Source organism: Homalodisca vitripennis, chromosome 6 (genome assembly GCF_021130785.1).
Source record: "Homalodisca vitripennis isolate AUS2020 chromosome 6, UT_GWSS_2.1, whole genome shotgun sequence".
Lineage (NCBI taxonomy): Eukaryota > Metazoa > Arthropoda > Insecta > Hemiptera > Cicadellidae > Homalodisca > Homalodisca vitripennis.
The window spans coordinates 3,197,107-3,222,425 of record NC_060212.1 but is presented as its reverse complement, the minus strand read 5'-3'; positions in this window follow the sequence as shown (position 1 = coordinate 3,222,425).

Here is a 25,319-nt window from a genome sequence, read left to right as displayed (position 1 = left end):
CCTGACGAAAATTAATAATTGGCTACAACAAAATAAATTAACTTTAAACTTTCAAAAAACAGAATATATAGATTTCTCCAGAACTAATGACCAATTACCAATAAAAAAGGTAGAATGTTATAAGTACTTAGGCTGTATCATAGACTTAGACTTAAATTTTAATCAACATATTAACCATATAGAAAAACAAATTAAAAAAGCTTTGAAACCGTTATATGTATGTAAAGAAGAAAACTTCAAAAAGTCAGTATTTTCAGCATTTGTCATGTCTTTTCTAAATTATGCAATAACCATTTGGGATAACAAAAATATTTCAAACCTTTCTAACATTCAAAAACATATTATGACTAGATTCAAGATAAAAAATATTATATCTTTAGATTCTTTATATACATATAACAGGATAAAATTAGCCCGTAAAAATAAAATAGATGTAAGTAGTTTAAGTAACATACAATTAGATATTTTTAATAAAAATTTAAGCGATACCAAACTTAAGGCATATTTTAACTACGAATATATACCAACTAAAAGTTATTACAATCTGTAATTATCTTGTTTCAAAATTCTTTAGGTTCAATTGGGATCACTTGGCCATTACTTTAAAAACAGATTTGATTGTAGGAAGTATGGCCGAGTTTTTCTCATTGTATCTCCCTTATATTACTCCTGATTACATCATATTCAAGCAATTTATCAGAGACAACGACAACATAACAAACCGCATTGGTAACCGCAGTCTGAAAATCCATATTGATAATTATATCGTTCTTTGAACCAGAAATATTTGTCAAACTCTTTGTTGTATCAATGACATAAATAGGTCTATTCGCTAAAAATTCTTTAGGATTGTAATACATTACCTTATTATTACAGTAAACTTTCTTAAAATCTTGATACATCTGATACATGATTCTGAAAAGACCTCCGGAAATGTTTAAATTTTGTAATTCATCTGGATAATAAGAACCGTTCAATTTTACTCTGATATTTTTTACATCCAAACTATCAAACTTTGAAGGATTTTTTTCTTGATTATTCTGTCTATCTGTTTGAAAACCTATAATAATGAACTTGGGATTGAAGATGTTTCTATAAATATTTGTGATATCGAACGAATAAGTTGTTCCGGAAATACCTTTTTTGCTCAATACATTGCCAATCTAGAAAATTAAACATAATGTTTTGACTTTTTGTAATTTCATCAATCAACCTAATTTTACTCGTGGTTTTATAATCAATCATTGGAACTCTAATACAAAAATCTGTAATTGTAATTTTGCCATCAACTGGCATATCATTTCCAGTTTTTGTTTTTAATATCGCATCATCGTCTTCTGCTCTTATAAAACTTAGATAAAATCCTCCTTTATAGATCGGAATAGTAACATTTTCAAAAAATCCTAATCCAAAATGAGATAAATTTCCAGCTGCTTCAAAAACACCAAATTTAAAATCTGATTCAAAGCCATTAGAAGTTTGAGAAATAACATCACTTTTTGAATACGAAATAGTTCCTTTAATAGTGCTTAATTGGCCACAGTTTTCGACTTCTTCTATCAATTTATTGTGTTTTCTTACTTCAATCTTAGAAAATAAAAACGGTATAAAATTATCGATTAATCTAACATTATCAGTTCCAAGATATGCTTGACCATCTTGTTTTGTTAAAGTTCCAGAAATATAAAAACTGGAAGTTAGACGAGCAAAAGTTATCTCCAAAATCAATATTAAAACTCAGTTCTTTTATTCGGTTCATTCAAATGTTGTTTACTAATTGGATAGAAATTTTTAAACTCCGCCCTTTCAATATCACTAGCATATTTTCTGTAGTCCGCCATTTAATAAGAGAAAATTTAGAAATTTTAAACATCATGTATAAGAAAGATATCATTTTTTCATCGATCTAATGTACGTTTTTATAAGAAAAGATATAAATTTTAGTAAAATAATTAAAAAGATTAGAGTCATTTTTAATGATCTACTTCGTCATATTCAGGATTCTCTTCCTTAAATTTTGCGATCTCGGTCACATATTTCAATAAAATTTGCACAGGATAGTAACCGCTATCTATAATATTGTTCCAATCAACTGTATCTTTATTTTCATCCAAAAAACTTTATACTCAAGTGTTGATAGAGACAAAGAACAGGACATATGATCTTTTAATTGATAGTGTATATTTTCTTGAATGAACTCTGGGGACAGAGTTTGATATTTTGCAATGTTATACCAATTCAATTTGTTTACGTATAATCTCATCATATCTTCGGATAATTCATATTTTTGAGAAATGTCATCCCAATGTTCTTTTTTCAAATCTCTTTCGTGTTGCATGATAAAAAGATCGAAAGCACTGTAATGTCCCGCCATCTCTATTTATTAGGAAAAAATTTCAAAATCAAGTTTTTATAAATTGGCTCTTTTTTGCGTTACATTCAGCACATTTTCCCGAAATTCTTTTAACTCCATTGATGTTTGCATAGTATTTTATATCATTTGTTGCAGTTTTTTCTTTTACATCTCACACAATATATGAGCGCCATTTATATAAGGAAAATTAGTCATCATAGCCGCCTAATCCATTAAATCTGTTATCAATGTTTTTAAAAGATTTATTAACATCTTCTTTAAATTTATTAAAGTTTTCTTCTAGTTTATTTACTTTATCGAGATATAAAGAGTATTGATCATCTATTCTTTTAAGTAATTCATTATTATGTGTTACTTTCTCATTGAAACGTGTACCAAAATTTTCAAAAAAGTTTACTTTCTCTTTGAAACGTGTATCAAAATTTTCCAGAATTTTGTTAATTACTTCACCAACTAATTCATTAACATTATTTTTATATGTATTAAAGTTTTCTTCTAGTTTATTTACTTTATCAAGTAATTCACCAACATCGTCTACTGATCTTTTACTTCTCGCTTCAAGTTTTTCATAGACTTCTGTTGTAAAATCTTTAACATGCTGTTTATGATTCTCATAATTTTGTTTTAGTTCATTAAACATTTTAATAGGATCTTCTAATTGAATCATTACAACAACATCAAATGGATTAATTCCTTTACTAACACTGCTAATTCTTTTTCCTTTAAAATCTAAAGGCATTTTTAACATTCGGATCATGTAAATCAACAATATCGATGTTTTCTGATAATTTTAGAGGTTTTAAAATTTGTTCTTTAACAACAACATCATGTTTGTCAATACCAGGTCGAACACCGACAATTCTTTTTTTATTAGCCAAAACTATCATAATTCTTTTCAACTTTGATCGCTTCAGTAATTTTATCAGCTTTTTCGATATGAGACATTAAATTGGTAAATAATTTTTTTACACCATCATCAACTTCTTTTTCCAATGTTTTTATTTTATCAGCAACTTCATTTGAACTCATGAAATTTGCAAGTTTGTTATCATATTCTGCTTTAAAATCTTCAATCTCGACAGCAAACATATCTGAATCTGGAAGGTTTTGTAATAAATTTTCTAACTTGTTATCAAACTCATTTCTCAAACTATCAAAATTCAAACTATTATCTACATTTTGAATAATTTGTGTTCCAAATACGTCAAAAATATTTTGTGAATCCATAATTTATTAAAGTAATAATTTGTTAACAACTTCTTTAAAATCTTTACCAGTACTCAGTTCATTCAAAACAAAAACACATAAATGACCACAAATTGGGGGATCTTTATAGTCTTGAATCTGAGAATCATTGTAGTAGACGCTTGATTTTTTTCAAATATTTAATCAATTCTATAGGTGGTTTGTCCTCAATTCTTCCATACGAATCAAAATAACATGCATTCTTATCATTTTTATAATAACAAATCCAATGCGTTCCACTTCCCATAATCGAGTCTAAATTCACAATTCCACATTCAAATTTCTTAACTTTTTCAGGTAATGTATCTCTCATGAAGATTCCTCTAAAATGTTTAATATTTTTGCAGATTTCTTCCAATTCTCCGAATGTTAAAGGTTTAAATTTTTTTTTCAATGTTTGATTTCACGTAATTCAAAGTTTTTTCATCTAATCCAGATCCTGTAACATCTTCCAACTCTTTATCTAAACCAATTTAAAATGTTTCGAACAATAGGAATCACATCTTTTTTAACGATTGGAGCAGCTTTACGAACATAAGGAACAACATTTTTAACAACTGGAATATTTTCTCCAAAATCTAATAAATCTTTCAAAAGTCCACCATTTTTAAGTTCTTTCAACTGATTATAAGAAAATTCTATTCTGGTTCCTTTATTGTTTTTCTTATGTTTTTCGAGTTTATTGTATTGTCTATTTGTTAAAAATATCTTATCTTCACCATTTTTTAGTTGATCTATTTTAAATTGAATACTAACGGGTATTTTCTTCTTAAAAGCGGATTTTATTTTTTTTTCTTTCTGATTTTTTGCTGAAATTTACATTCACTCTCCATTTATATAGTTAAAATTTCAAGTTCTCTTCGATTCCCATTCCTAGTTTTCTCTTCAAAAACATTGCTCCAGCTGTTGGAAGTGCAAACAAATCTTTCACCTAATCTAGCATCTTTTGATAAAAATCTATCCATTGCCTTATCTTGCAAAACTTTATCTGCTATATGTCTGGAATTTGTGTCTCTATGTTTTGCATAAAAAATATCGTGTTCCATAGCAGCTTGATCTAATTTATTTACTATACCAAGGATCTCCTCTTTTCAGTCTTTTTTCGAGTTTTGTGCCAGGCCCCAGATACTGATAAGTGGGTTTACGTGTAATTCAAAAGGTAAAATTGTTGATTAAAAATCATTCAAAAGTCCACTACCCTCAATCATAGATGAACTTATTGCCGGCAAAACTCGTTTTAAATATTTAATTCCATCAGGTTTTTCAATCATTTCATCAAGTTTGTTCGAAATAAAATCTTTAATCGCTTTCTTTTCGTTCAAAAAATTGTTGTTTCCAGCCTTTTCTTGAGCATAAATATAATTAATAATTCCATCGAGTTTTGTCAAATCGTCGATATATCTGTATTCAATCTTATTATCACTGTATTTTCTCACACCTGATCCTTCGATTCTTTTTTCCCAAATTGGTTTAATCAAATTGAGATATTTTTTACCTTTACTTGACTTTGGTTTCTTAGTTGATGGATCATTATTTTTGTAAATTGAATCAGATTTCCATAAAATTTCAGTATACTTTTTCAAGTCTTCTTCAGAATATAAACCGTCTTTTGGAACATCATTGCCTGTTAATAATCTCCATAAACCTTGAGTTCCTTTATATGTTTTTTCATTAATAATGATATCATTATGCTCAAAATTCACGGGCAAATTTCACAATCATAAAACTTTTCTTTTTTCTGTCCCAATACAAACCAAATTTATTCATCCTTTGCTCTAGGAAAGAAATTTTTTTACCAATTTCACCAATTATTATATATCCGTTGTTCCAGGACTTATTGGTTCAACTATGGTAGAGTCTTCAATGATTCGAGGTCTAAAATGGTGTTGAAGATGGTAATTTTGGCAATTCAAACTCAGATTCTGGAATTGAAATATCAGCAAATTGTCGTACAACTGGAACCAAATTCATCAAATTTTGATTATCGCTTAAAACGTTTTTCAATTTTACCTTCAACATTTTTAATTGCAGAAGAAGTTACAGGTTGATTAATTTTTTGAATAAATTCTTGTTCTTTTTCATCAATTCGAATCTGTTCTTTAAATTCTTTGATTAATTTCTTTTCGATTTGATCAAAGTTTTTTCGCCTCTTCAGAAGTTACGTTCGCCATTTATTTAGGAAAATTTTGAAACGTGAACGTGGAACGTAAAACGTGAACACGAAAGGTGAAAACGAGAACACGAAACGTGAACACGGAACGTAAAACGTGAACGTGGAACGTGGAAACGTGAACACGAAACGTAAACGTGAACGTAAAAACATGAAAACAACTAGATTATCACACGTTTATATTGGAAAATTTATTCAAATATTTGCCATTTTTAGGCTTCAAAGTTAGATTAATAGTTAAAAATCCGTAGTCTTCCTTCCAAATTTTATCACATAACTCAATCATATAAAGTGGTTAAAACTCATATCAGATCCCACATAATTGTTATAAATCTTTCTCGAATAGTGATCGTCTTGCTTAAAAAATACACAGATATTTTTGTGACGAGACATTACGAAATATTCCTTAATAACGTCTTGATTTTCTAAAATACAGTCATCGAAAACGATTAAAGAATTCGGTTTACATTCGCTTAATGGAACTATGTCCTCGGAAGCATTATAAAAATATGATATTTTCTTACTTAAGTTCTTCTCAATATTCTCATATCTTTCTTGTAATTTTTTATATGCGTCTTGTTCTAAAGATTTACTAAAAACATACAAATTGGAATAAGGAATCAAACCTATTGTAGATAAAATTCAATAATAAAGTTGGTTTTCCACATCCACTTGAACCAACAATTAACAATCTGATTGGTTGATCTTTCTTATTTTCTTCAAACGTTTGAAGTTTTATCTGATTATTTTTGCTTTAAAAAATTTTCTCCATTTAAATAGAAGATTTTCATCTTGAAGCAACGCTTGCGAAAATGAAGCTGTTCAAGTTGACTTCAGAAAGCTCTCAATTATTTTTAAACTTGGAACATCCTATACACTTAGAGGAAGAAACCAAATTATTTTATCGGTTTAAGCGGTTTTTATTCTGACAATTTTGTAATAAATATTAGTGAAAGTTCTCCTTATTGCATAGGATTTAGTGAGAAGAACATAACAAAAATACTATGGTTTAAACAAAGGATATTATACTTTCGATCAAATAAAAAAATTCCCTTAAAAAATTATCTGAAAACATTCAAACAATCAGATAAATCTTTAAACTTTGACGAAAAACAAGTTTGAAATGCAAAAAAATTATCTCTCTAATAAAATTCAAATAAAATCACCAGTAAGAATAATGTTTTCAGCAATTATTGTGGAATTGTTAGGGTTTGTTCAAGAAACTATTGAGCCAAATCAGGTATATTTAGGAAATAAAACGCCAAAATTTAGACCGTTTGATATAATTGAAGTGCACTGCAATCTCGTTGAACCTAGTTTTGAAAATCATACCGAACATTTACACAAAAGAATCTGAAATTGTGTACACTTTTTTCCCAAATGTTGCTTATGGATCAAAAATCAGTGAAAAACCAAATGAAATCGATTATATTCCAATTAGAAAAAATATTAAAAGAATTCAAAAAATCGTTCTGACTATTCAAGACTCTGAAGGAAATCTATTAAATAATGAGAGTAAAACAACAATATATTTAAGATTGCAAGTAACTAGTTAAATTTCTTTCTGTCTAAATGGAGTCAGTTGTAGACCTACTCAATAATCAACTTACATTCAATAATAAAGACATTGTAACGATTGTTGACGAAAAACAATGTAATCTGGTTTAAGGCTAAAGATGTTTGTGAAATATTAGGTTATGAAAAAAACAAAACACGCAATTAAATTAAATGTTGATGATGATGACAAAAATTCAATATTTTTACTTAAAAAACAAGGGGCTATTTGAATGGCCCCTTAACAATCTTCATCCTGACACTGTTTTTATCAATGAATCTGGACTTTATTCTTTAATTTTGAGAGATCACATAAAAAAGAGGCAAAAATCTTCAAAAATTGGGTTTAACAAAAGAAGTTTTGCCAAGTATTCGTAAATTTGGTGAGTACAAACTTGAAAACAAGATTAAATATTTAGAGGACGAAGTTAAACACTTGCAAATTAAAGATGAAATAAAAACTGAAATAATCACAAAACAAAGTGTAAAAATTGACTTAATGAAACCAGACCTTGTTTGTAAAGATTTTGCTAAGAAAAAAACACCATGTTTTTGTATTAATTAAGAAGAATCACATGTGGGAATATCCTTATTACGTTATCAGAGCTCAAAAGAGAGAAATACCGAAAAGATTGAAAGAACTTGAAATTGATTACCCAGAAAATGGAAATTTTATTAAGACAAGGAGATCCAAATAGTATAAATCTCTACAACCAAATGAAAGAATCTTTGAATATTTTATACAAACGGAAATCATTTTACTACAAATATGGCAGAATCTCGACTGATTTATAGAATATCTAAATTACACGATGAAAATGTTAAACATTCGAATTATGATAGTTTGTTTGTAAATGTCTTTTAAGACTATAGAAATGTTGAATTTCTCTTCCGCATACGCAAAGAACTAGTCTAGCAAAGATTTGTTTAGCACAATCTTTACAATATGCTTGTTTTGTTGTCTTTACTATAATGGAGATTATAAAATTCTGAAATATTCTTAACCTTTTTTACACCGTGTGCACTCTTTCTCTTCTAAAGTTAATTTTTCCATTTTATCATATAATTCTTTTCTATATTTCTTATTACAATCCTTACAATAATAGCATAATCCATCTTTTCTAGTCTTATCTTGAAAAAACTTCGACAAATCTTTAAATTCTTGACACTTTATACATTTTCTTTTGGGCCTCCATTTATATAGAAAAAATTACAGCTTTGACTTTTTCAATTCATATTCATAAAAAAACTTCCGGTTATTTCTCAATTTTCAAAGTTTCCAAGTTTATTTAACTCTTCTAAAATATCTGTTTTAATTTCGCCTTTATATCCATACGGTACTGTATCGATCTTATTTTCTAGGACAATTCTCTTATCATCTTTAGCGTTCAGTGCCAGCTTGTTTTATGGTAACAGTGTACAACTCATGTTTATAACTTTTTATGACTGTCATCTCCCTAAATTCTTCTTTATCTTCGAAACAAACATCTCTTCAAGTTTTCGATATTTATTGTTTTATTTACAACGCTTCTCTTAATTCCTTTACACCTAACTGGGTTTTTATCTAGATATTTGTACGAGTACATCTTAGACCTTAAACCACAAAATTCTTCTAAAACTTCGCTATTTAACTCATCTTTGAATTTTCCCTATTACCTTCTTATTTTTAGTAGTGAAACATTCATGATCTTTTGGATAATCACTTGTATCAAAGTCATCTATATTTTCTTTAATAATTTTAAAAGGATCTCGTTTCAATTCTAGAAAATAACTGTTTGTATCCATGTAACACAGATTCAAATCTGGATCAAACTTCTTTAATTTGTTGTAATAAAACTCGTACATTAGCAAATTTTGAGAGGTCGAGAACTGAAAATCCTATGTAAATCGGTTTGTTAAATTTAACCTTTTGTTTGTAACATGTGACTCGCTATACAGTTGTCGTCAAAGATGTTAAAGCATTTGAAATTTGTTTTCTTAGCTTGTTTCATTGAAAATTCTTCATTTCCAAGCTTAATATCACATCTGTTTCTCACATTTTCCATAGATTTTTCCAAAAAACTGAGTTGTTCATCAGCTTATAAAAGTCCTTTTTCAAAGTCGCTTGTAGCTTTGGTTCTCATGTTTGTGTTATAAATCAATGTATTCTTTCATAAAAGGCTTCTGATCGAATGCAATAACTCTATTCACATGTTTAAAAATCATACCTTGTTCCAAATAGAACTTCAAATTTCTCGAATGAACAACGTATTTCAGTTTTATCCAGTAGAGTTGTGCAAAGTTTGTTTTTAAAATGTTCTGGAGCAAGAGGTAAATCCTTGTGATGTTCGTGTAAATTTGTTGGATATTCTAGATCGACTTCAAGAATATAGCCATAATCTTCGTCGCCAGTGAGTTCCAAAATTGTTTCTTGCCATTCTGCTGTTGTATACGTTTTAGGATCCATCCACTTGATATCACTAAACGGCAGTTTTTGCATTAGGCCATACCCATAAAGGTTATTAGCATCAACGTATAAACAAATAGTTTTCGGGCTTTGTCTTATCGAAATCTTTCAAATATTTGTTATTTGCTTTAACATATCGTTTAATACACTGAGAAATGCCCCCGCGAATGCCTTTTTCAATCATCAAATACATATTATAATCACTAATTAATTGTAATTCTATCTTCGTTAATTTTAACATAGCATTCCCATGCAAGACTGGGAGCTGTTAGATAGTGTGCTGGATCAAGTTTATAGCAATTCAAACAAATATTCCTAAAATTTTCAAAGATATCAGCGAGCAATAGAACATCTTGAATGTTATAGAGATCGGAGTAATTTCCTAGATTTTTTACTTTTAATTTGTTCCATACATTTAAGTAGTGTTGAAAATCTTTCTCAGATATGCTCTCGTCTGTCAAAAGTGAATAGAAATCTTGAATTCTCAATTCTTCTGTGTAATCAAGTTTTTCAATACTGTCGATAAATTCATAGGGAAATATTCCTTTTCCAGATAGAATTTTAAAAATCTCGTCGTCGTCATTTGGCTGTCTTTCTATTATCTCATTCAATATTCTTCCATCTTGTATAAAATGATTTGTATGTTTGAAGTCTTCTCTCTTTAGATTTTTAGCTAACTTTTCTATAGACGAGGCCATGAATCTGAACGTGTCTACAAACGAAAACTTGATGAACTTTCTTGGTTTATCATCTTCAAACTCATACCCATATCCTGAATTTACTGAATAATTTATGTATTTTTTCATCGGTGTTTGCGATCAAATCAACATTACCATACTGTTTTGCCAACTCTTTTATGTACAAATGAGTATCATAATTTGACATATTGTGACAGAAAACTGGAATATTTTTGAGGAAATTTGAGATTCAAGTTACAAGATAAATGAGCTGAACCTCTAAATTTACCTGTTAAATGACAATGATCTCGTACTTTTTTTCTTGTTTGATTATCAAAACCCTCACATTCACAAATATGACAAAGACTGGAATTTTGGTACGCTAATTCTTCTTCTTCGGTCAATTTCATAGGTTTTTTGTTCTTAGAATTATATTTTGTAGCTATGTATTTTGATATTTTATTGAGTTCTTCAAACAATTTTGCAGGAACATTTGGCAAATCTTCTTCATTTTTTGCTCGATAACATATCGGCTTGTACATACGATTGGTCACATTCGAAACTAAATATAGAGTAAAACCATAAGGAATATGCTTCTGAACCTTGGTTGTAGTCGATCTTTGTGGATTGTTTTTGCATGTGGGAATCTTCTCTAATATGCTTTCAAAATCCATATAAATAACGTAAGGATGAGAAAATTTCTTTTGATAATTAGTAAATGTTGTTGTTTGGGACCTGGAAGGAAACGGCATAATTGGCTTACAAACTTCATGTTGCTTGCAAATTTCTAAATGATCTGTTAAATCTCCAGATTTGTAGAAATGGCTTCCTTAAACATCTTCTGCATAGAAATTTTTTTATTTTTACACTTAGATAACTGAGAAAATACAAGTTTGTTTAAATCTGTTATCAAAACATAATGAGATTTTTCATCTTGTTTTACATACAATAAATTGATTTCTAATTTGGCGTCATAAACTTCTGAAATTTGCAACGGAACAATATTGAGTTTTTCATCAAAACTATAGACATTTACAGACATTTTCGGATAATTATACTTTGCTTTACTGCTTCGTTTCTCAAATAATTGTATATCTTTTAAAGACATAGGATAGTCGAACCCAGAAAATATCTCGTCATTTACAAATTTTTCATATTGTTTTACACGTTCAGGATGAAATTTTGATTTTTCAATTGCACATCGGATAGAGTAAATAAAGCAGTAGTCATCTTCATTTTTGATATTTACACAAGCTTTCTTTACCTTGATCTCTTGTGGTAAATCGATATATGATCCTGCGTTCATAAATTCGTGTTTATTAAGGCTCAAAATCAGTTGTTTACAGCGTTTTTTAATGTCCATCCAGAACCTCGATTTGGATGATTTGTCTGTTCTCGATGTGTTAATTTATTAAATTGTTTAGAAATAAAGTCGTTTACATCAAAGATCTCGTCTGCTTTTATAGTAAAGTACATTGGACAAGTTTGTGTTTCACCGTTCACTAAAGTTCGTTCGTATTCGCATTCTAAAGAGAGATATCCTTTACTATTTTTCACAGTTTCTTGAAATTTTTCGATTAAACTTTTAATTTCTGGGCGCAAAAATAGAAAAGATATTTGTAAATTGACATGAAATTGTCGTTCAAATTTGTTAAAATGTATTGCTTAAATAGACCGTGTATTGAGGATAAAACTTCTACATCAATGATATTTTCAGGTTTCTCATTAATCGTTTTATCAATTTCTTCGATCATTTCTGACTTAGTTTTGTCGTTAGTTTCGATAGCCAATTTTTCAGCTATTGAATGAATTTTTTCATCATTAAATAGATTGAGATCTTTTTTACTTTCCTTAAAATTTTTCTTTAGTTCACGCAATTTTTTCTATATTGTACATCTTTTCGTGACCATCGATTTGATTCTCTTTAGCCCAAGTCCTCAAATAATTTAGTTCTTTTTCATAAATATCTTTATTTTTCAGATGATTCTTCGAATTATAATGCCGAGTAAAGTGATGTTCAAAAACATCTTTTTTGCAGTATGGGCACTCTATCTTTTTCCGCTCCATATTTAAAAGAGCAAAAATTTGTAAACTAAAATTTTGAGAAGTGGTGATTTTTGTGACAACTTGACACAAATCAGCACAATTTCTGGTCAAATGTTTTCAGATTGTTCTATTTATTATAGAAAAAATCTTTTAACTAAGTTCTCCTGTGTGCCGCGCAGTGCTACCAACATTTCTCGCTCAACGGTAATGCCAACATATTCTAAATTCAACATTCGAGTATTATAAATTCCACAATTTATGTTGTCATACTGTCATGAAAAATTGCTTGAATACAGTTTACCATAGTTTATTTAAGTAAATTGTATTGTGAATTGTTTTTACATATTTATGGTGTATTGAACAGTATTTGTATTGATTTTTGGGGCTGTCCCAAAAAGTGAGCTAGAAACCCCTTACTGTTTGATTTTACAGATTCGTTTATTGTCCTTTAAACAGTATTTTCCCTTGATTTTCTGTCTGTCCCAAAAGTGAGCTAGAACCGCCATACTGTTTGATTTTACAGATTCGTTTATTGTCCTTTAAACAGTATTTTCCCTTGATTTTCTGTCTGTCCCAAAAGTGTCCTAGAACCCTCATATTCATATCTACTGTATATATATATATATATATATATATATATATATATATATATATATATATATATGCAATATAAACTATGCTACCGAGCTTATAAACTACTCTAACCAGCTACTCCAAATACTACCTAATGTTAAAACTGAATCCTAATTACTCTAAATTCATATATATATATAAAGGTTTTGGTAGTTCTATTTCTATACAGGGTGTTCAAGACCACTCGTCCCAATTGTGCAACGGTTAACTAAGCTACCTGCAGAGATATAGTTTAAACGGATTCTCCAAAAAATGAAAACCTAACTGAGCATTTATGAATTAATTTGAAACTTACGTAAAATTACATGGTGTCTTAAAAACAAAGAGTCTTAATTTTTTAATCTACAAAACTTGGAAATGCTAAGATGTTGCACATAATTTTAATGGCCTTTGCGATTGGTCCTAAACATATTGGTGAATAATACGCTTGATTATCTCGAAATAGTTTAAAAATGGTGATCTTAAAGTATGTAGAAAACTCTAAAGTGTGTTTTTATTGCCACTCTCTAGGTGCACCACACCAAATTATCTGTATTGGATACCTAATGACTTACGCTTTAAAAATGATTCCATACATGTCTGTTTTATTCTAACACTGTGAAATCCACATTTTACACATACAAATGCCTATAATACGAACAATTTTAATTGCAATCAGGGGAGCGGGGGAGTGGGGTTAAAGACCGTATAAAACTGGATAACTTTTAGCTTCAAAAAATATTTTCCACCTCCAACCACTGAAAAATTCCGCAAAACGAACGGAATTTTAGATAACAACTGGAGGTTTTCATTGTATTTTTTTACATACAGTTCTGCAGAGACGCCAAAAAATAAAATCCAAAATCTCTCCAGTTAGCCGTTTCACCGTTAGACATCAAACACGGATAATCTAGAACACCCTGTATAAGTGTTCACAGAGTTCATCACTTAGTCATCCTTTACCTCAGCACATTTTTTCTGTATAAAAAGATGGTCAATCTACAATATGTGATGATTTCAAATATTGTTGAAGCGACAAAACATTGTTATCGAAGTGATACACAGAGGATCCCAATTATTATAACAAAACGGTATTAAGTTGAGAAGAGTTTGTCAGATAGTAACCGTCCATCATTGTAACAGTGACAGTTACGAGCTGTAACTCTTTCTGCTCGTAAATGATGCTGTCATTGACTGAGGACCCGGTTTTTATATCAAACAAGATTCACTATCAAATATCAAATTACATATCCATTAAGCGATATCAACGTATAAAAATAATGAAGAAAATTACGTTTCATATGAAAAAAACCTTAACAATTTCACTGACACTCGAGATATACACACACAGATTAAGCCAACGAGGAATAACAGTAATTTTCACCCTCAGTAAATGTGTTTTATGAATACAATAATACAATTTAATTAAATAACATAGCAACAACAAAAATTTTTTTTAAAACATCAAGGCAGATATATATAAAACTTTCATTTAAATAATATAACAACTACTATACCAACATAAATATTTCCAAAAAAATCAAATAAATGATGGTAAATAATTTCACACTGTTATTTTGTTTGGATTTCTCCGGTTGACGATCGTTTAAGGTTATAACATTCCGCTTTTAATAAAGTATTATGTTTACAATCTTAAAATATTTGTACACTTAGTACTGTTAAATGTTTATTACTCTGCTATAGCATCTGTTGATTATTAGCAATGGGCTTAATTAAGCAATGTCTTTTGTTGAACTCGATATATAAACCCCGTATCTACATATCACACTCTACAGGTTTAAATATCTAGTAATTATGAAATTCCTAATGTTATATAAATGTCATAGTGTATTAAGATCTTACATTACATTTATTACGCAGTTAAAGTAAAACAGTTCTTTTAATGGAAAATTAAATAACGTTAGTTAATTATAATATTATTAAAAACACAAAGATTATTATGATTTGCTTAATAGCAATCGTATACATGGTATGATATGAGTTTCTTTGATTTTTGACATACTGAGACTGTACACTGAGGCATTAGAGAAAATATTACATCTGTGAAGTCCAGTCGTAATTTGTTTATAAAATTTTTCTGCCAACGTAACGGCAAAGAATGACGAAGTCAACTGACAGAGACTGATCCGCTGGCATTACCGGCAAAGTTTAATCACTGTTGGCCAAATTAGTACATCCATTAGTCTTTGAGCAGTAAATTTCAACATAATGTTACAAATATCGTTTCATCTTCCGACAGTTGATTATAAGGTGTTTGAAGCTACATATATATGATCTATTTAAAAGTATGAATTTTAAAAAGGTTTTGATATCAGTTCCTAATGTAAGATTGTTGTGGGTTTGCATCCACAATGTAAAGTTGGATTATGAACCACTATATTTGCACAAACAATATATATATATATATATATATATATATATATATATATATATATATATATCTTCAATAAGAATAGAAAAGAATAGAAGAAAAGAACATAAAAAATTCTCTATATTTCGTCTTAAGACATTTTCAAGAGATATACAGTAGGTAAATAAGCAAATATATCAACAAAAAAATAATAAACCTTATATATATATGTCTGCTTGGCTATAGAGTGAGAGGATTTATTAGTAGGTTCGCTCGGAAATTCAAGGCACCCACATGAAGTAACACATATTTTTTATTTACTTTCTACATCTAATTTATTTGCAGTAGTTTTAACCCTATTTTAAATCTTCTTAACTTACATAATAACCAAGTAGGGATCACTTCTGGCTTGTTTATACCTTCCAGTTGAACTCACCACTGAGCATAGCAAAAACCAATGTGTCGCTTAAATCTGGCAAACCTTATGGATGTCCGGGAGCAGCACATCAATAACCGCAAATGGTGAGATTCTGGGGTTCATGGGCTATTCGATAGGTCTAATCTACTGTGAGAGATGACTGTTGGAGTTGGTGGGATTTTGTTCCCAAACGTTAGAGGTTCTTGCTAGCCTAAACAAGGCTATACCACCCTCTGCCTACTTTGAATATAGAAGCTGGTTCAAAGCTGGCCTCCCCTTCTTCCGAAGATACATGACTTTGACATAAAATCCCCTAATTCTTCCACATGGATCTCGATAGGAGGTGGCCCCTACTCCCTACCCTCCCTATCCTGAATATCCTGTCACCCTAAAGGCAGTGCAAATGTTCTTACAGGACTAAGAGCAATTTATAAGATTCTTGTCCTAAGAGAAAAACAAAATAATTGCATAATTATTGGGAATTGACACAAGACACTTTGTAAGCCTAAAGCATATTTCCCGCACAAAAATTACACTCTCGCAACACGAATTACACTCCCGCACACACACACACCCGTCTTTTCGTTTATTACTGCGTCTTCTGCGTAGTATTTAAGGACGCTGCTTGTATCTGTAATTTTTATTTGTGAGAAATAAAGTTTTTTTTTTCTTTTTGACAATTTCCGTTCCAAGGCCTATGTTTTGAGAATCCCCTCCGTCTCCTGGACCATGCCTATTCCGAATTCTCCGCTGGTGATTGGTCAGTACCAATATTTTAGTATCAGTATGTTTGGAGGAGGAAACTGTTAAAATGATGTTCAAACATCCTGTTGTCTAAGCAGGAGGGAGCGGAAGTCGGTATCCTCTCACCGGATACCACCGTGTGAAACAGACAGTCGGTATGCTTCATAGTATTGTTTGTGTTATGATACTTCCTTTCCTATGGTAAGAATGTGGTTTTCTCTTTAGTCATGAATTTCGATGTTTTTATTTATGTTATAAACCTCACACTATCAAACTAGTATTGCTGAAGATCGATGCTTATTGGTACTTGGATTCCGAATTAACACCACAAATTATACAAAACCTATCAAATTTAAATTTTTTAATTTTAAGTTTTCTCTATATGCCATATCGAATGTGGTTATACAGGGTGCGGCAGCATAACTTCCTTTTTTTAAATGCGCGCCATTCAGTTAGTTGATGTCATAGCGGAGCGCAAGTGGTCTCATTCAAGAGGGGGGTACTCTAAAGTTTTGTCCCGACACGGTTCAGTCACCATCATGCGTTGGAATAGTGAAGAACGTGCCTTTGCCGTTGAGGCCCTACTTTTCAAGCGGATGTTCGGTTATTGCAAACACAGCGTGCATTTCGGAATCGCTTTAATGTAGCCCGCGTTGTCCCCCGTCCCCAGACCGCAAATCAATTGTTACATGGGTCACTACATTCAACAAGACGGTGCAACAGCACACACTTCGAGAGCATCGATGGCTGTTTTGAGGGAAAACTTTCCAGAGCGCCTTATCTCAATTAGAGGCGATTTGGAATGGCCGGGCACGTTCTCCCGATCTGTCACCTTGTGAATTTTTTCTATGGGGTTTTGGAAATATACGCAACAACACCACCCACAGGGGTGTTGGAACCAAGTGTCCCCCAAATCCCAATCTTCTAGCCGTGGGAAAAAAAATTCTGTAGCATGTTTACAAGATGGCTAGAGTTTGCAACTTAGGTTAATGTAAAAAATACACTGATGAGCTTTTTTATTTTTAACTTTAATAACCCAAAAAAATGGACATGAGGTGTTTCTCAAATGACTGATTACATTACCCTAAGTTGCAAACTCTAGCCATCTTTGAACGGCTGTCATTTTTTACTCGGTTATCCGTTTGAGGTCGGGTTTGCGCCTCTGTACTCTAATAATAAAGCCCTTTTATTAGATATGCATATCAACCTATGCTTACATTTAAGATTTTTTTCCGACTCCTAGCGGGCCACTCCCCTGAGGATTGTAGCGGATCACTGAATATGTGATAAAATAGATTGTTATGTCCAGTAACTTTGTGTAAGGTTTTGTAGCTCTATTTTAAATATTTATAAAAATATTTAACCGACCCGGGACTTTTTTGGACCCAAACTCTAGCCCTCTTTGAACGGCTGTCATTTTTGACTAGGTTATCCGTTTGAGGTCGGGTTTGCGGTTCTGTACTCTACTAATAAAGACCTTTTGTTTGATATGCATATCAACCTATGCTTACATTTAATATTTTCTTCTGACTCCTAGCGGGCCACCCCCCCTGAGGAAGTAGCGGATCACTGAATATGTGATAAAATAGATTTTTTATGTCCAGTAACTTTGTGTAAGGTTTTGCAGCTCTATTTTAAATATTTTGAAAAATATTTAACCGACCCGGGACTTTTTTTACACCCTGTATATAACCTATATATTAAATGAGCTATTTGTGAGACAGCTATATGTGATATCTACCTGTATTCTAACTGAGGCAGGAGGAATATTTTTATTTTAATGTCACCCACGCTTAGACCAAGTAGTAAGGATTATTTTTTTGTCTCCAAAGGGTTCAGTTCGGGCTGGTTTATACCTTAAAATTGAACCCACCACTGGGCACAGCAAAATGCGAAGTTTCACTTAAATCTGGAGAATCTTCTGGATGTCCAAAGAGTGGCACATCACTAACCGCAAATGTCTAGACTCTTGGAAAAATGGTAATTCGATAGTTCTAGTCTACTGCGGAAGATGATTGTTGGAGTTGGTAGGGTTCGTTCCGAGTCAAAGGTTCTTGGCTAGCCTAGACATAAGGGTGTGCCACCGACTGCTTGCTTTGGACTAGAGAGGCTGGTTCAAGCTGGCTTTGCCTTCTTCCGAGGGGACATTGACTTTTCTGGAGGAGCCTTACCCCCAGCCTTATCCATTAAGAATATTCCGTCACTCCGGAAGTGGTGAAAATGTCCTTATAGGACTAAGTGCAATGTTCCAAGCTTCTAGTCCTAAGGGAACAAAAATCATTATTTTCTTACTTGTAAAGCGCTAGTTTATTTCTTTTATTATAATCTTATAACTGATATTTCGTGAATTGTGAAGATTTTTTATGTTTGATCTGAGCAAAACTAATACAAAGTTAAATTAGAACTAAGCTAAGTTTTAAATTTCAAACTATAGTTAGATAAATCTAGAGAATTGGTTTATTAAATAAAACCTTGTGTGAACTCAATAGACTACACCATGCAAATAAAATCAGATCAGTTCTAGGGAAGAGAGAGAATTGTAAAAACTTTAGCATTGCCATTGCACTATCGTTAGTTTTCTATGTATCCTTTTTCCAAATTACACTTACACTATACTCTAGTTTATGTATATTTATACACTGACTGTCATATTTTGAAACCTTATGATTAGATTTAAAAGAATCAATTTCTCTTACTACAGTGATGTATTCGCTTGAATAGTTTTAAGAGAACCAAAAGAATGGCAAACAACTTGCTAAACAACAATGGCAATACATATAGACAAGAGCATATAAATTAAATACATCAATATTTGGATCTTCCAATGTGGAAGGATTATGTATGATCATCAATGTGTAGAAAAATACATTTTGTAATGCACAACGAAAGAAAGCCTGTTTAGTCCACAATTGGATTCTAATATTCGAATTTTGCAGTAACATGTACTTAAGCTCTTTCATGAAACCTTTGATAAAGAATGAATTATGTATTAATTAAATATTTTGAAAAGTGTATCGGGTAGTAAGATGTTGGTTTATTATAATCTCTAAAACTGGCAACCACTTACGCTCTTCTAATTACGCATAAAACATTCCATATCAATTTGTATATGACACTGAAATTAGTCTGAATGTACACTCAAAAATGGAGCTTTCTTCTTTCGTAAGAGATAGAGAACCTATCATAGAGCGTGTAAAAGTAGTTCAGTTTTCTTTTATAGAGCAACCAGTTTCCTTTTACAAAGAATCAAAAATATAAAACAAGCTAAATAATTTTAAATAATATAAATGAAGTGCCTTTACTTAAAACTAATAAATATACAAAATTTAATAAATATTCAAGTAAACGACGAATATGGAACGTAGCGTTATATATATTGTAATGCCTCACCCAGATTCGCTTTGTATAAATTTTTTGTTTAAAAAGTAATAAAATACTAAAACAACTCTTTTAAAACCTTCCAATAAACGGTTTTGGATCTGAATTCACTAATATAATCTCACATGATGGGGTATTAATTGAAACCGTTTCAGCTAAGGGATGAAATATCGGCACCATCAAAGCTGTTTGATCTCTGATTGCTCTAAAATTGTGACTGTCGGCTACATACTCACAGGCTTGACTTATTTACGTAATACTCCAATGGTTTAATAAATCACTGCTCTTAGCTATCCTGTTATGTGTTATAAAATATTGAGTTTTTATATAAAAGTATTATATTAATATTAAGTTTAGTCATCATTATAGAAAATTAACACACCAAATGTTTAACACCTTGAAAATATTTTCAGGTGAAATAAAACGTATGTTATCTAGATAAATCTAAAAACTTTTTGATTTAAAAAAATTATAGTTTATCACATTATGCAAATGAGAATAAAAAAAAGTCCAAAATTGAGAACTTTCCATTAAAGCTGGGGTAGGAGAAGATCACACCATATCACATATCAGGCTTTGATGAGTATGCATGTAAAGTTTCAAGCCTATGGCTCATTACGGCTACATGTCTTACCATGACAAAAGGTTAAAATTAAATATTACTATACTATATTTATTTTTATATAAATTTATAATGATGCATTTTTATCGTTGTCATTTAGTTTCCTATAAAATAAACATGAAAATATTCACTATGTTCTAAGCCAAATTTCATTTAGACCACATGCACCTTCATCTAGTTCACGAAATTAATTGTCAAATCTATAGGATATATAGGTTTTTAAAATAGAAATATCCTGAATTTATACATGTGAATTGACAGACATACAGAAATTAATTTTAAGTATTCAAAGCAATATACTTCGATAATATGCCTGTTATCTTAAAATAGGGTTTTAATATAAATAAAATTGTCACTGCATACACTGACAACTTCATTGACAACTGTAAGAGCGAAAAGTGACAATAATGAACGTTCTGTCTGACGTCTCTTCTCAACTTAATAACTTTTTTCTGAGATCGGCTTTTCGACTTAATTTGAATGAAACCCATTTTTTTGCTTTACATAATATAATAAAAAAACTAAAATATGTTGTTAACAGTAAAATTAACCATAACATACGATTATATAAGAATCCCTTACGAAGTAACTATGCTATCATAGAGGATGGAAAAGTGTGACGGACAGTAATATAAAATCTGCTCTTTCATAAGATATATGATTATAAAATGTATAGCACTACCTGAGCGTCAGCAGAGACTTTCATTAGGGGTGGTTAAAAATTTAGAACGAACAGACTCTATAGACTTAAAACTGTATATGAATCTTCAATTCTATATTGCCAACTTCCAGTTCGTTTCGATGAGAGTAAATGTTACTCCATGGGATTTGTTCCCTGAGCGTATTTTTACATTGGTCTTATGGGTAATCATGATGGCAACGAGAAAATACGAGAATAAACAAACTTAATACATATGGCATGTTAAACGTTTGACGTAGTTCCATATCTATCATAACTATCAGAACGACAGACAAACAGAACTTGAATATTGTAAGCCCCCTGAGAGGACACAAAATATACAAAACATTTCGTGTATAACCTTATATATTCGCGGGAAGCCCTACAGAAATTATGGTACTATACAGCTAAACTAAAATCTGCGGCTATACTAAACATGGAATGCCGTCCAACTCGAAAGCTGGGGGGGGGGGGGTGGGGGGGGGGGGGGGTGGGGGGGGGGGGGGGTGGGGGGGGGGGGGGGTGGGGGGGGGGGGGGGTGGGGGGGGGGGGGGGTGGGGGGAACAAACTAGATCTGTGCCAAAAATAGATTAGAAGTTTTGAACTAGATACACGATATCTATGGAGTTTTGATCACTCAAATTTAATAGTGGAGACCTACATCCTATCTCGGCAACACCATCTACTACAATTATTGGCAGAGCAGTAAACGAAGGCGAGTAAATAAGATGACTGTCTATCTACACACAAGTTCCGATATGTCGAAGACTGCTGATGTGATGTATAATATAAACTTGAAATGTATAAACATATTTTAGACTTGAATTTGATATATAGATTCTTTGTTGACATTTTTACATGCAAAGACTAACTATCCACTATCCACAGGATATTTCGGGAACGGGGTTAGCTCAAGATTTGAAATTTTGGATAATTTGTTAGCACTATGGAAAGGAGCAAAGTTCTTCTTCTGTTCTCTACCTTACCGCCTTCTACTGTAGATCTCGAGAGTGAAATTAGCTATGGATTAGAAATTTTACTTGAAGGGATAACGTGGCAAATTGAGCTGAATACGTTTTCGAGTTGGACGGCATTCTTATGTTTATCCGCAGATTTTAGCTTAGCTGTATACTACCATAATTTCTGTAGGGTTTCCCGAGAATATATAAAGTTATTACACGAAATTTTTTATAATGCTATTTCAGGTTCTTCCGATCTGATGTTAGTTTGATAATTTAAACATATATGTTTAGTACGTAAATAGGAAAGTGTAACTAAGAACTAGCAGCTAACAATAAAATTAAATAGCTTCAATTTTTTTATGTTAGTGTTGGCCATTTCACACCGGTGTACATAGATGTGGTGGCGTATATGTTTGTGGTCTAATAACTCAATCTTGTGGTCACCACAATCACACGCATGCCAATGCCAGCTGCCCGCCTCCAATCCTATCCCTTCCTGCTAACGTATACATTATTGTAATAATCATAAACCGTGAGAACTGTAACATATGACAGAAGCCTTGTAGCACAAACTGTATAAATGCACTTCGTCAACACAGAGGGCCTAAAAACATTTTCCTCAGTCTAGAGTATGAACATATTCTATACATAAAAATCACAACTCCACAAACCACTGAATGGTGAATTGTCACTCCGGGCGCACACACAAAGGAATTTTTATAAATTTATTCTAGAGAAAACAACCACCTGTTTGTGATAAAAAATGCAAGAATATTTTGTTGTGTATAATAAAGTATAAACTATAATTTAATATTTTCATATTTAATAACATATCATCAATGAACCTACTGCTTTCACGTCTTTTATAATATACTGTTGAAAGTAAAAACGTGCCAAGGAATTTGGCTTGAATACACAACATATCAAAATAAATTGAATATGCTTGCATGCAAAGAAATCACCATTGCGTAAATTATTAATTAACTCATGTAAATTGAAAACTCTTCGAGCACGTTGAAAATGGTTTTAAAAATTGGCAGTAAATTGTATAAAAACTGGAGTCATCTGACGTTTCAAAATAACCTTTAGTTTCAAAATGCCTCGGCCAAACATAAACTATATTGACTCATGTAGTTGATATGTTCTAAAATTAAAAAATTAAAATTTTTCTTATTCGTCAACGAACACACTAATGATTTAAATATTATTAATGTCGGTGTTTTTTTTTAACTGATTAAATCGCCAATAAGGACAAAACCAACTCCCGATAGACAATATAGTTACTTTAGCCATTTAGAATATTAGATGCCTTGATGTACATAAAAATGCAGTAATTGCCGTATTAAGAAGGACTGCAGGCTATTAGGCTGTGAACAACTCTCCTAACGTATTCTTGTATTCCTGCCACTTAATATTTCTTCTCCATTTCACTGGGCTAGAGAAAGAACTTAACACTGAGAACTGACCAAAAGTTTGTTTAATTCACTTTAATTACTTTGTACACCCACAGTCCAAATTGTATTGAAGTGCAAGAGATACAGAGTAATTATTTTCCTTTTTAATAACGTCCATGTGGTGAAGTATAGTATATATTTTTAGGTAAGACCCAACACGTACTACCTCAATTTTTCCGATTATAATTTTCAATAATAGTATCAAAGAAAAGTGTGCAACTCAAATTTGTATCTAAAAGAATATTTTTCTATTCGTATAATTTTTAACTAATGAAAACTGTAAACATTTTCCTGTTGAATGTACTTTATATATAAATTTATAGTAATAATCAAGAGAAAGCACAGTCAAACAACCCCTGAGTGGAGAGCTTGCTGTTGTATATAATTGCACAAAACTTACTTTGTATTGTACATTGCTGTTCTATATACCCTCATGAATTGAAATATTACCTTCATTATTTATTTACGAGTATAACTTATCTTAAAAATGTATCTCTCAATTGCTATACATCAATATTGCACCAAAAGCAATACCATTGTATTTTTTAATTTTTATGCTTAAACATTGAAATGTAATTATGAAATTCGAATAATATGTTCAATAACCTTTGTAAGAAAAAAAGAGAGGATCTATTTCTTTATTATTCTACTATAAAATATCTTTGTGTAGTAGTAGTATATAAATAATTTTACAAAACGTTTTCTTTTCTGTATGATTTTTTGTTTCTTCCGTCCGCATGAAATTGCAAACTGCCATATTTTTATACAACACGTACAGGAAAACATTATATCATATACAGCTGTATTTTTTGTTTTCCATTAGGGTTTTATACTTATCGCAATATTTTTGATTTCCTTCTGAATCTCATTGAATTTTAAGTAATGACTTCTTTATCACTTCCAAAACTTTTAACCAATTATTTCATACAAGCAGTTCACTACCTATAAAATGATTTTACTTAACAAAACAAAACATGTATATTTTATCAAAAAGTGTTTACATTTAATATTTCATTTTAATCCGCCCCTAAGCTGCCTAGTGCCAATGAAAACCTGGTCTGGCTATAAAAAGCCCGGATATTAGTGCCACGGTCATTGACATATCTTTAGCATTAGGTGACGCCCAATCTGTAGGACACATAATACTAGTAATATTATGTATACCTTTGAATCCTTCAGATCTATCGTGTAGATTTATTTTGATTATTTAAGGGGAGCATGTACCTTTTTTGGCACCAAAATATCGATTTTTTTTGAAACATATCATAAAAAATACTATGTTTATGCCCTTTTCAAAAATATATATAACACTCTTATATCTGAGAGGTTTAGAAATATGTGCGGGGTAAAAATGGTTTTAAGAAATGTATGCACGCTTTTTTCAGCTGGACAACATGGCGCGCTATGGATTGTTAGTGTCAGAATGTATTATATACATATTACTTGCTCCAATTGTATGATTATTAAGTTTTTCCCCTTTAGGTTGGTAGCACTGCTTGCTTTAGATGCATTTGAAGGATGTAAGTCAATCTGTAACTTACCTAACCTACACTATTGATATTATTGT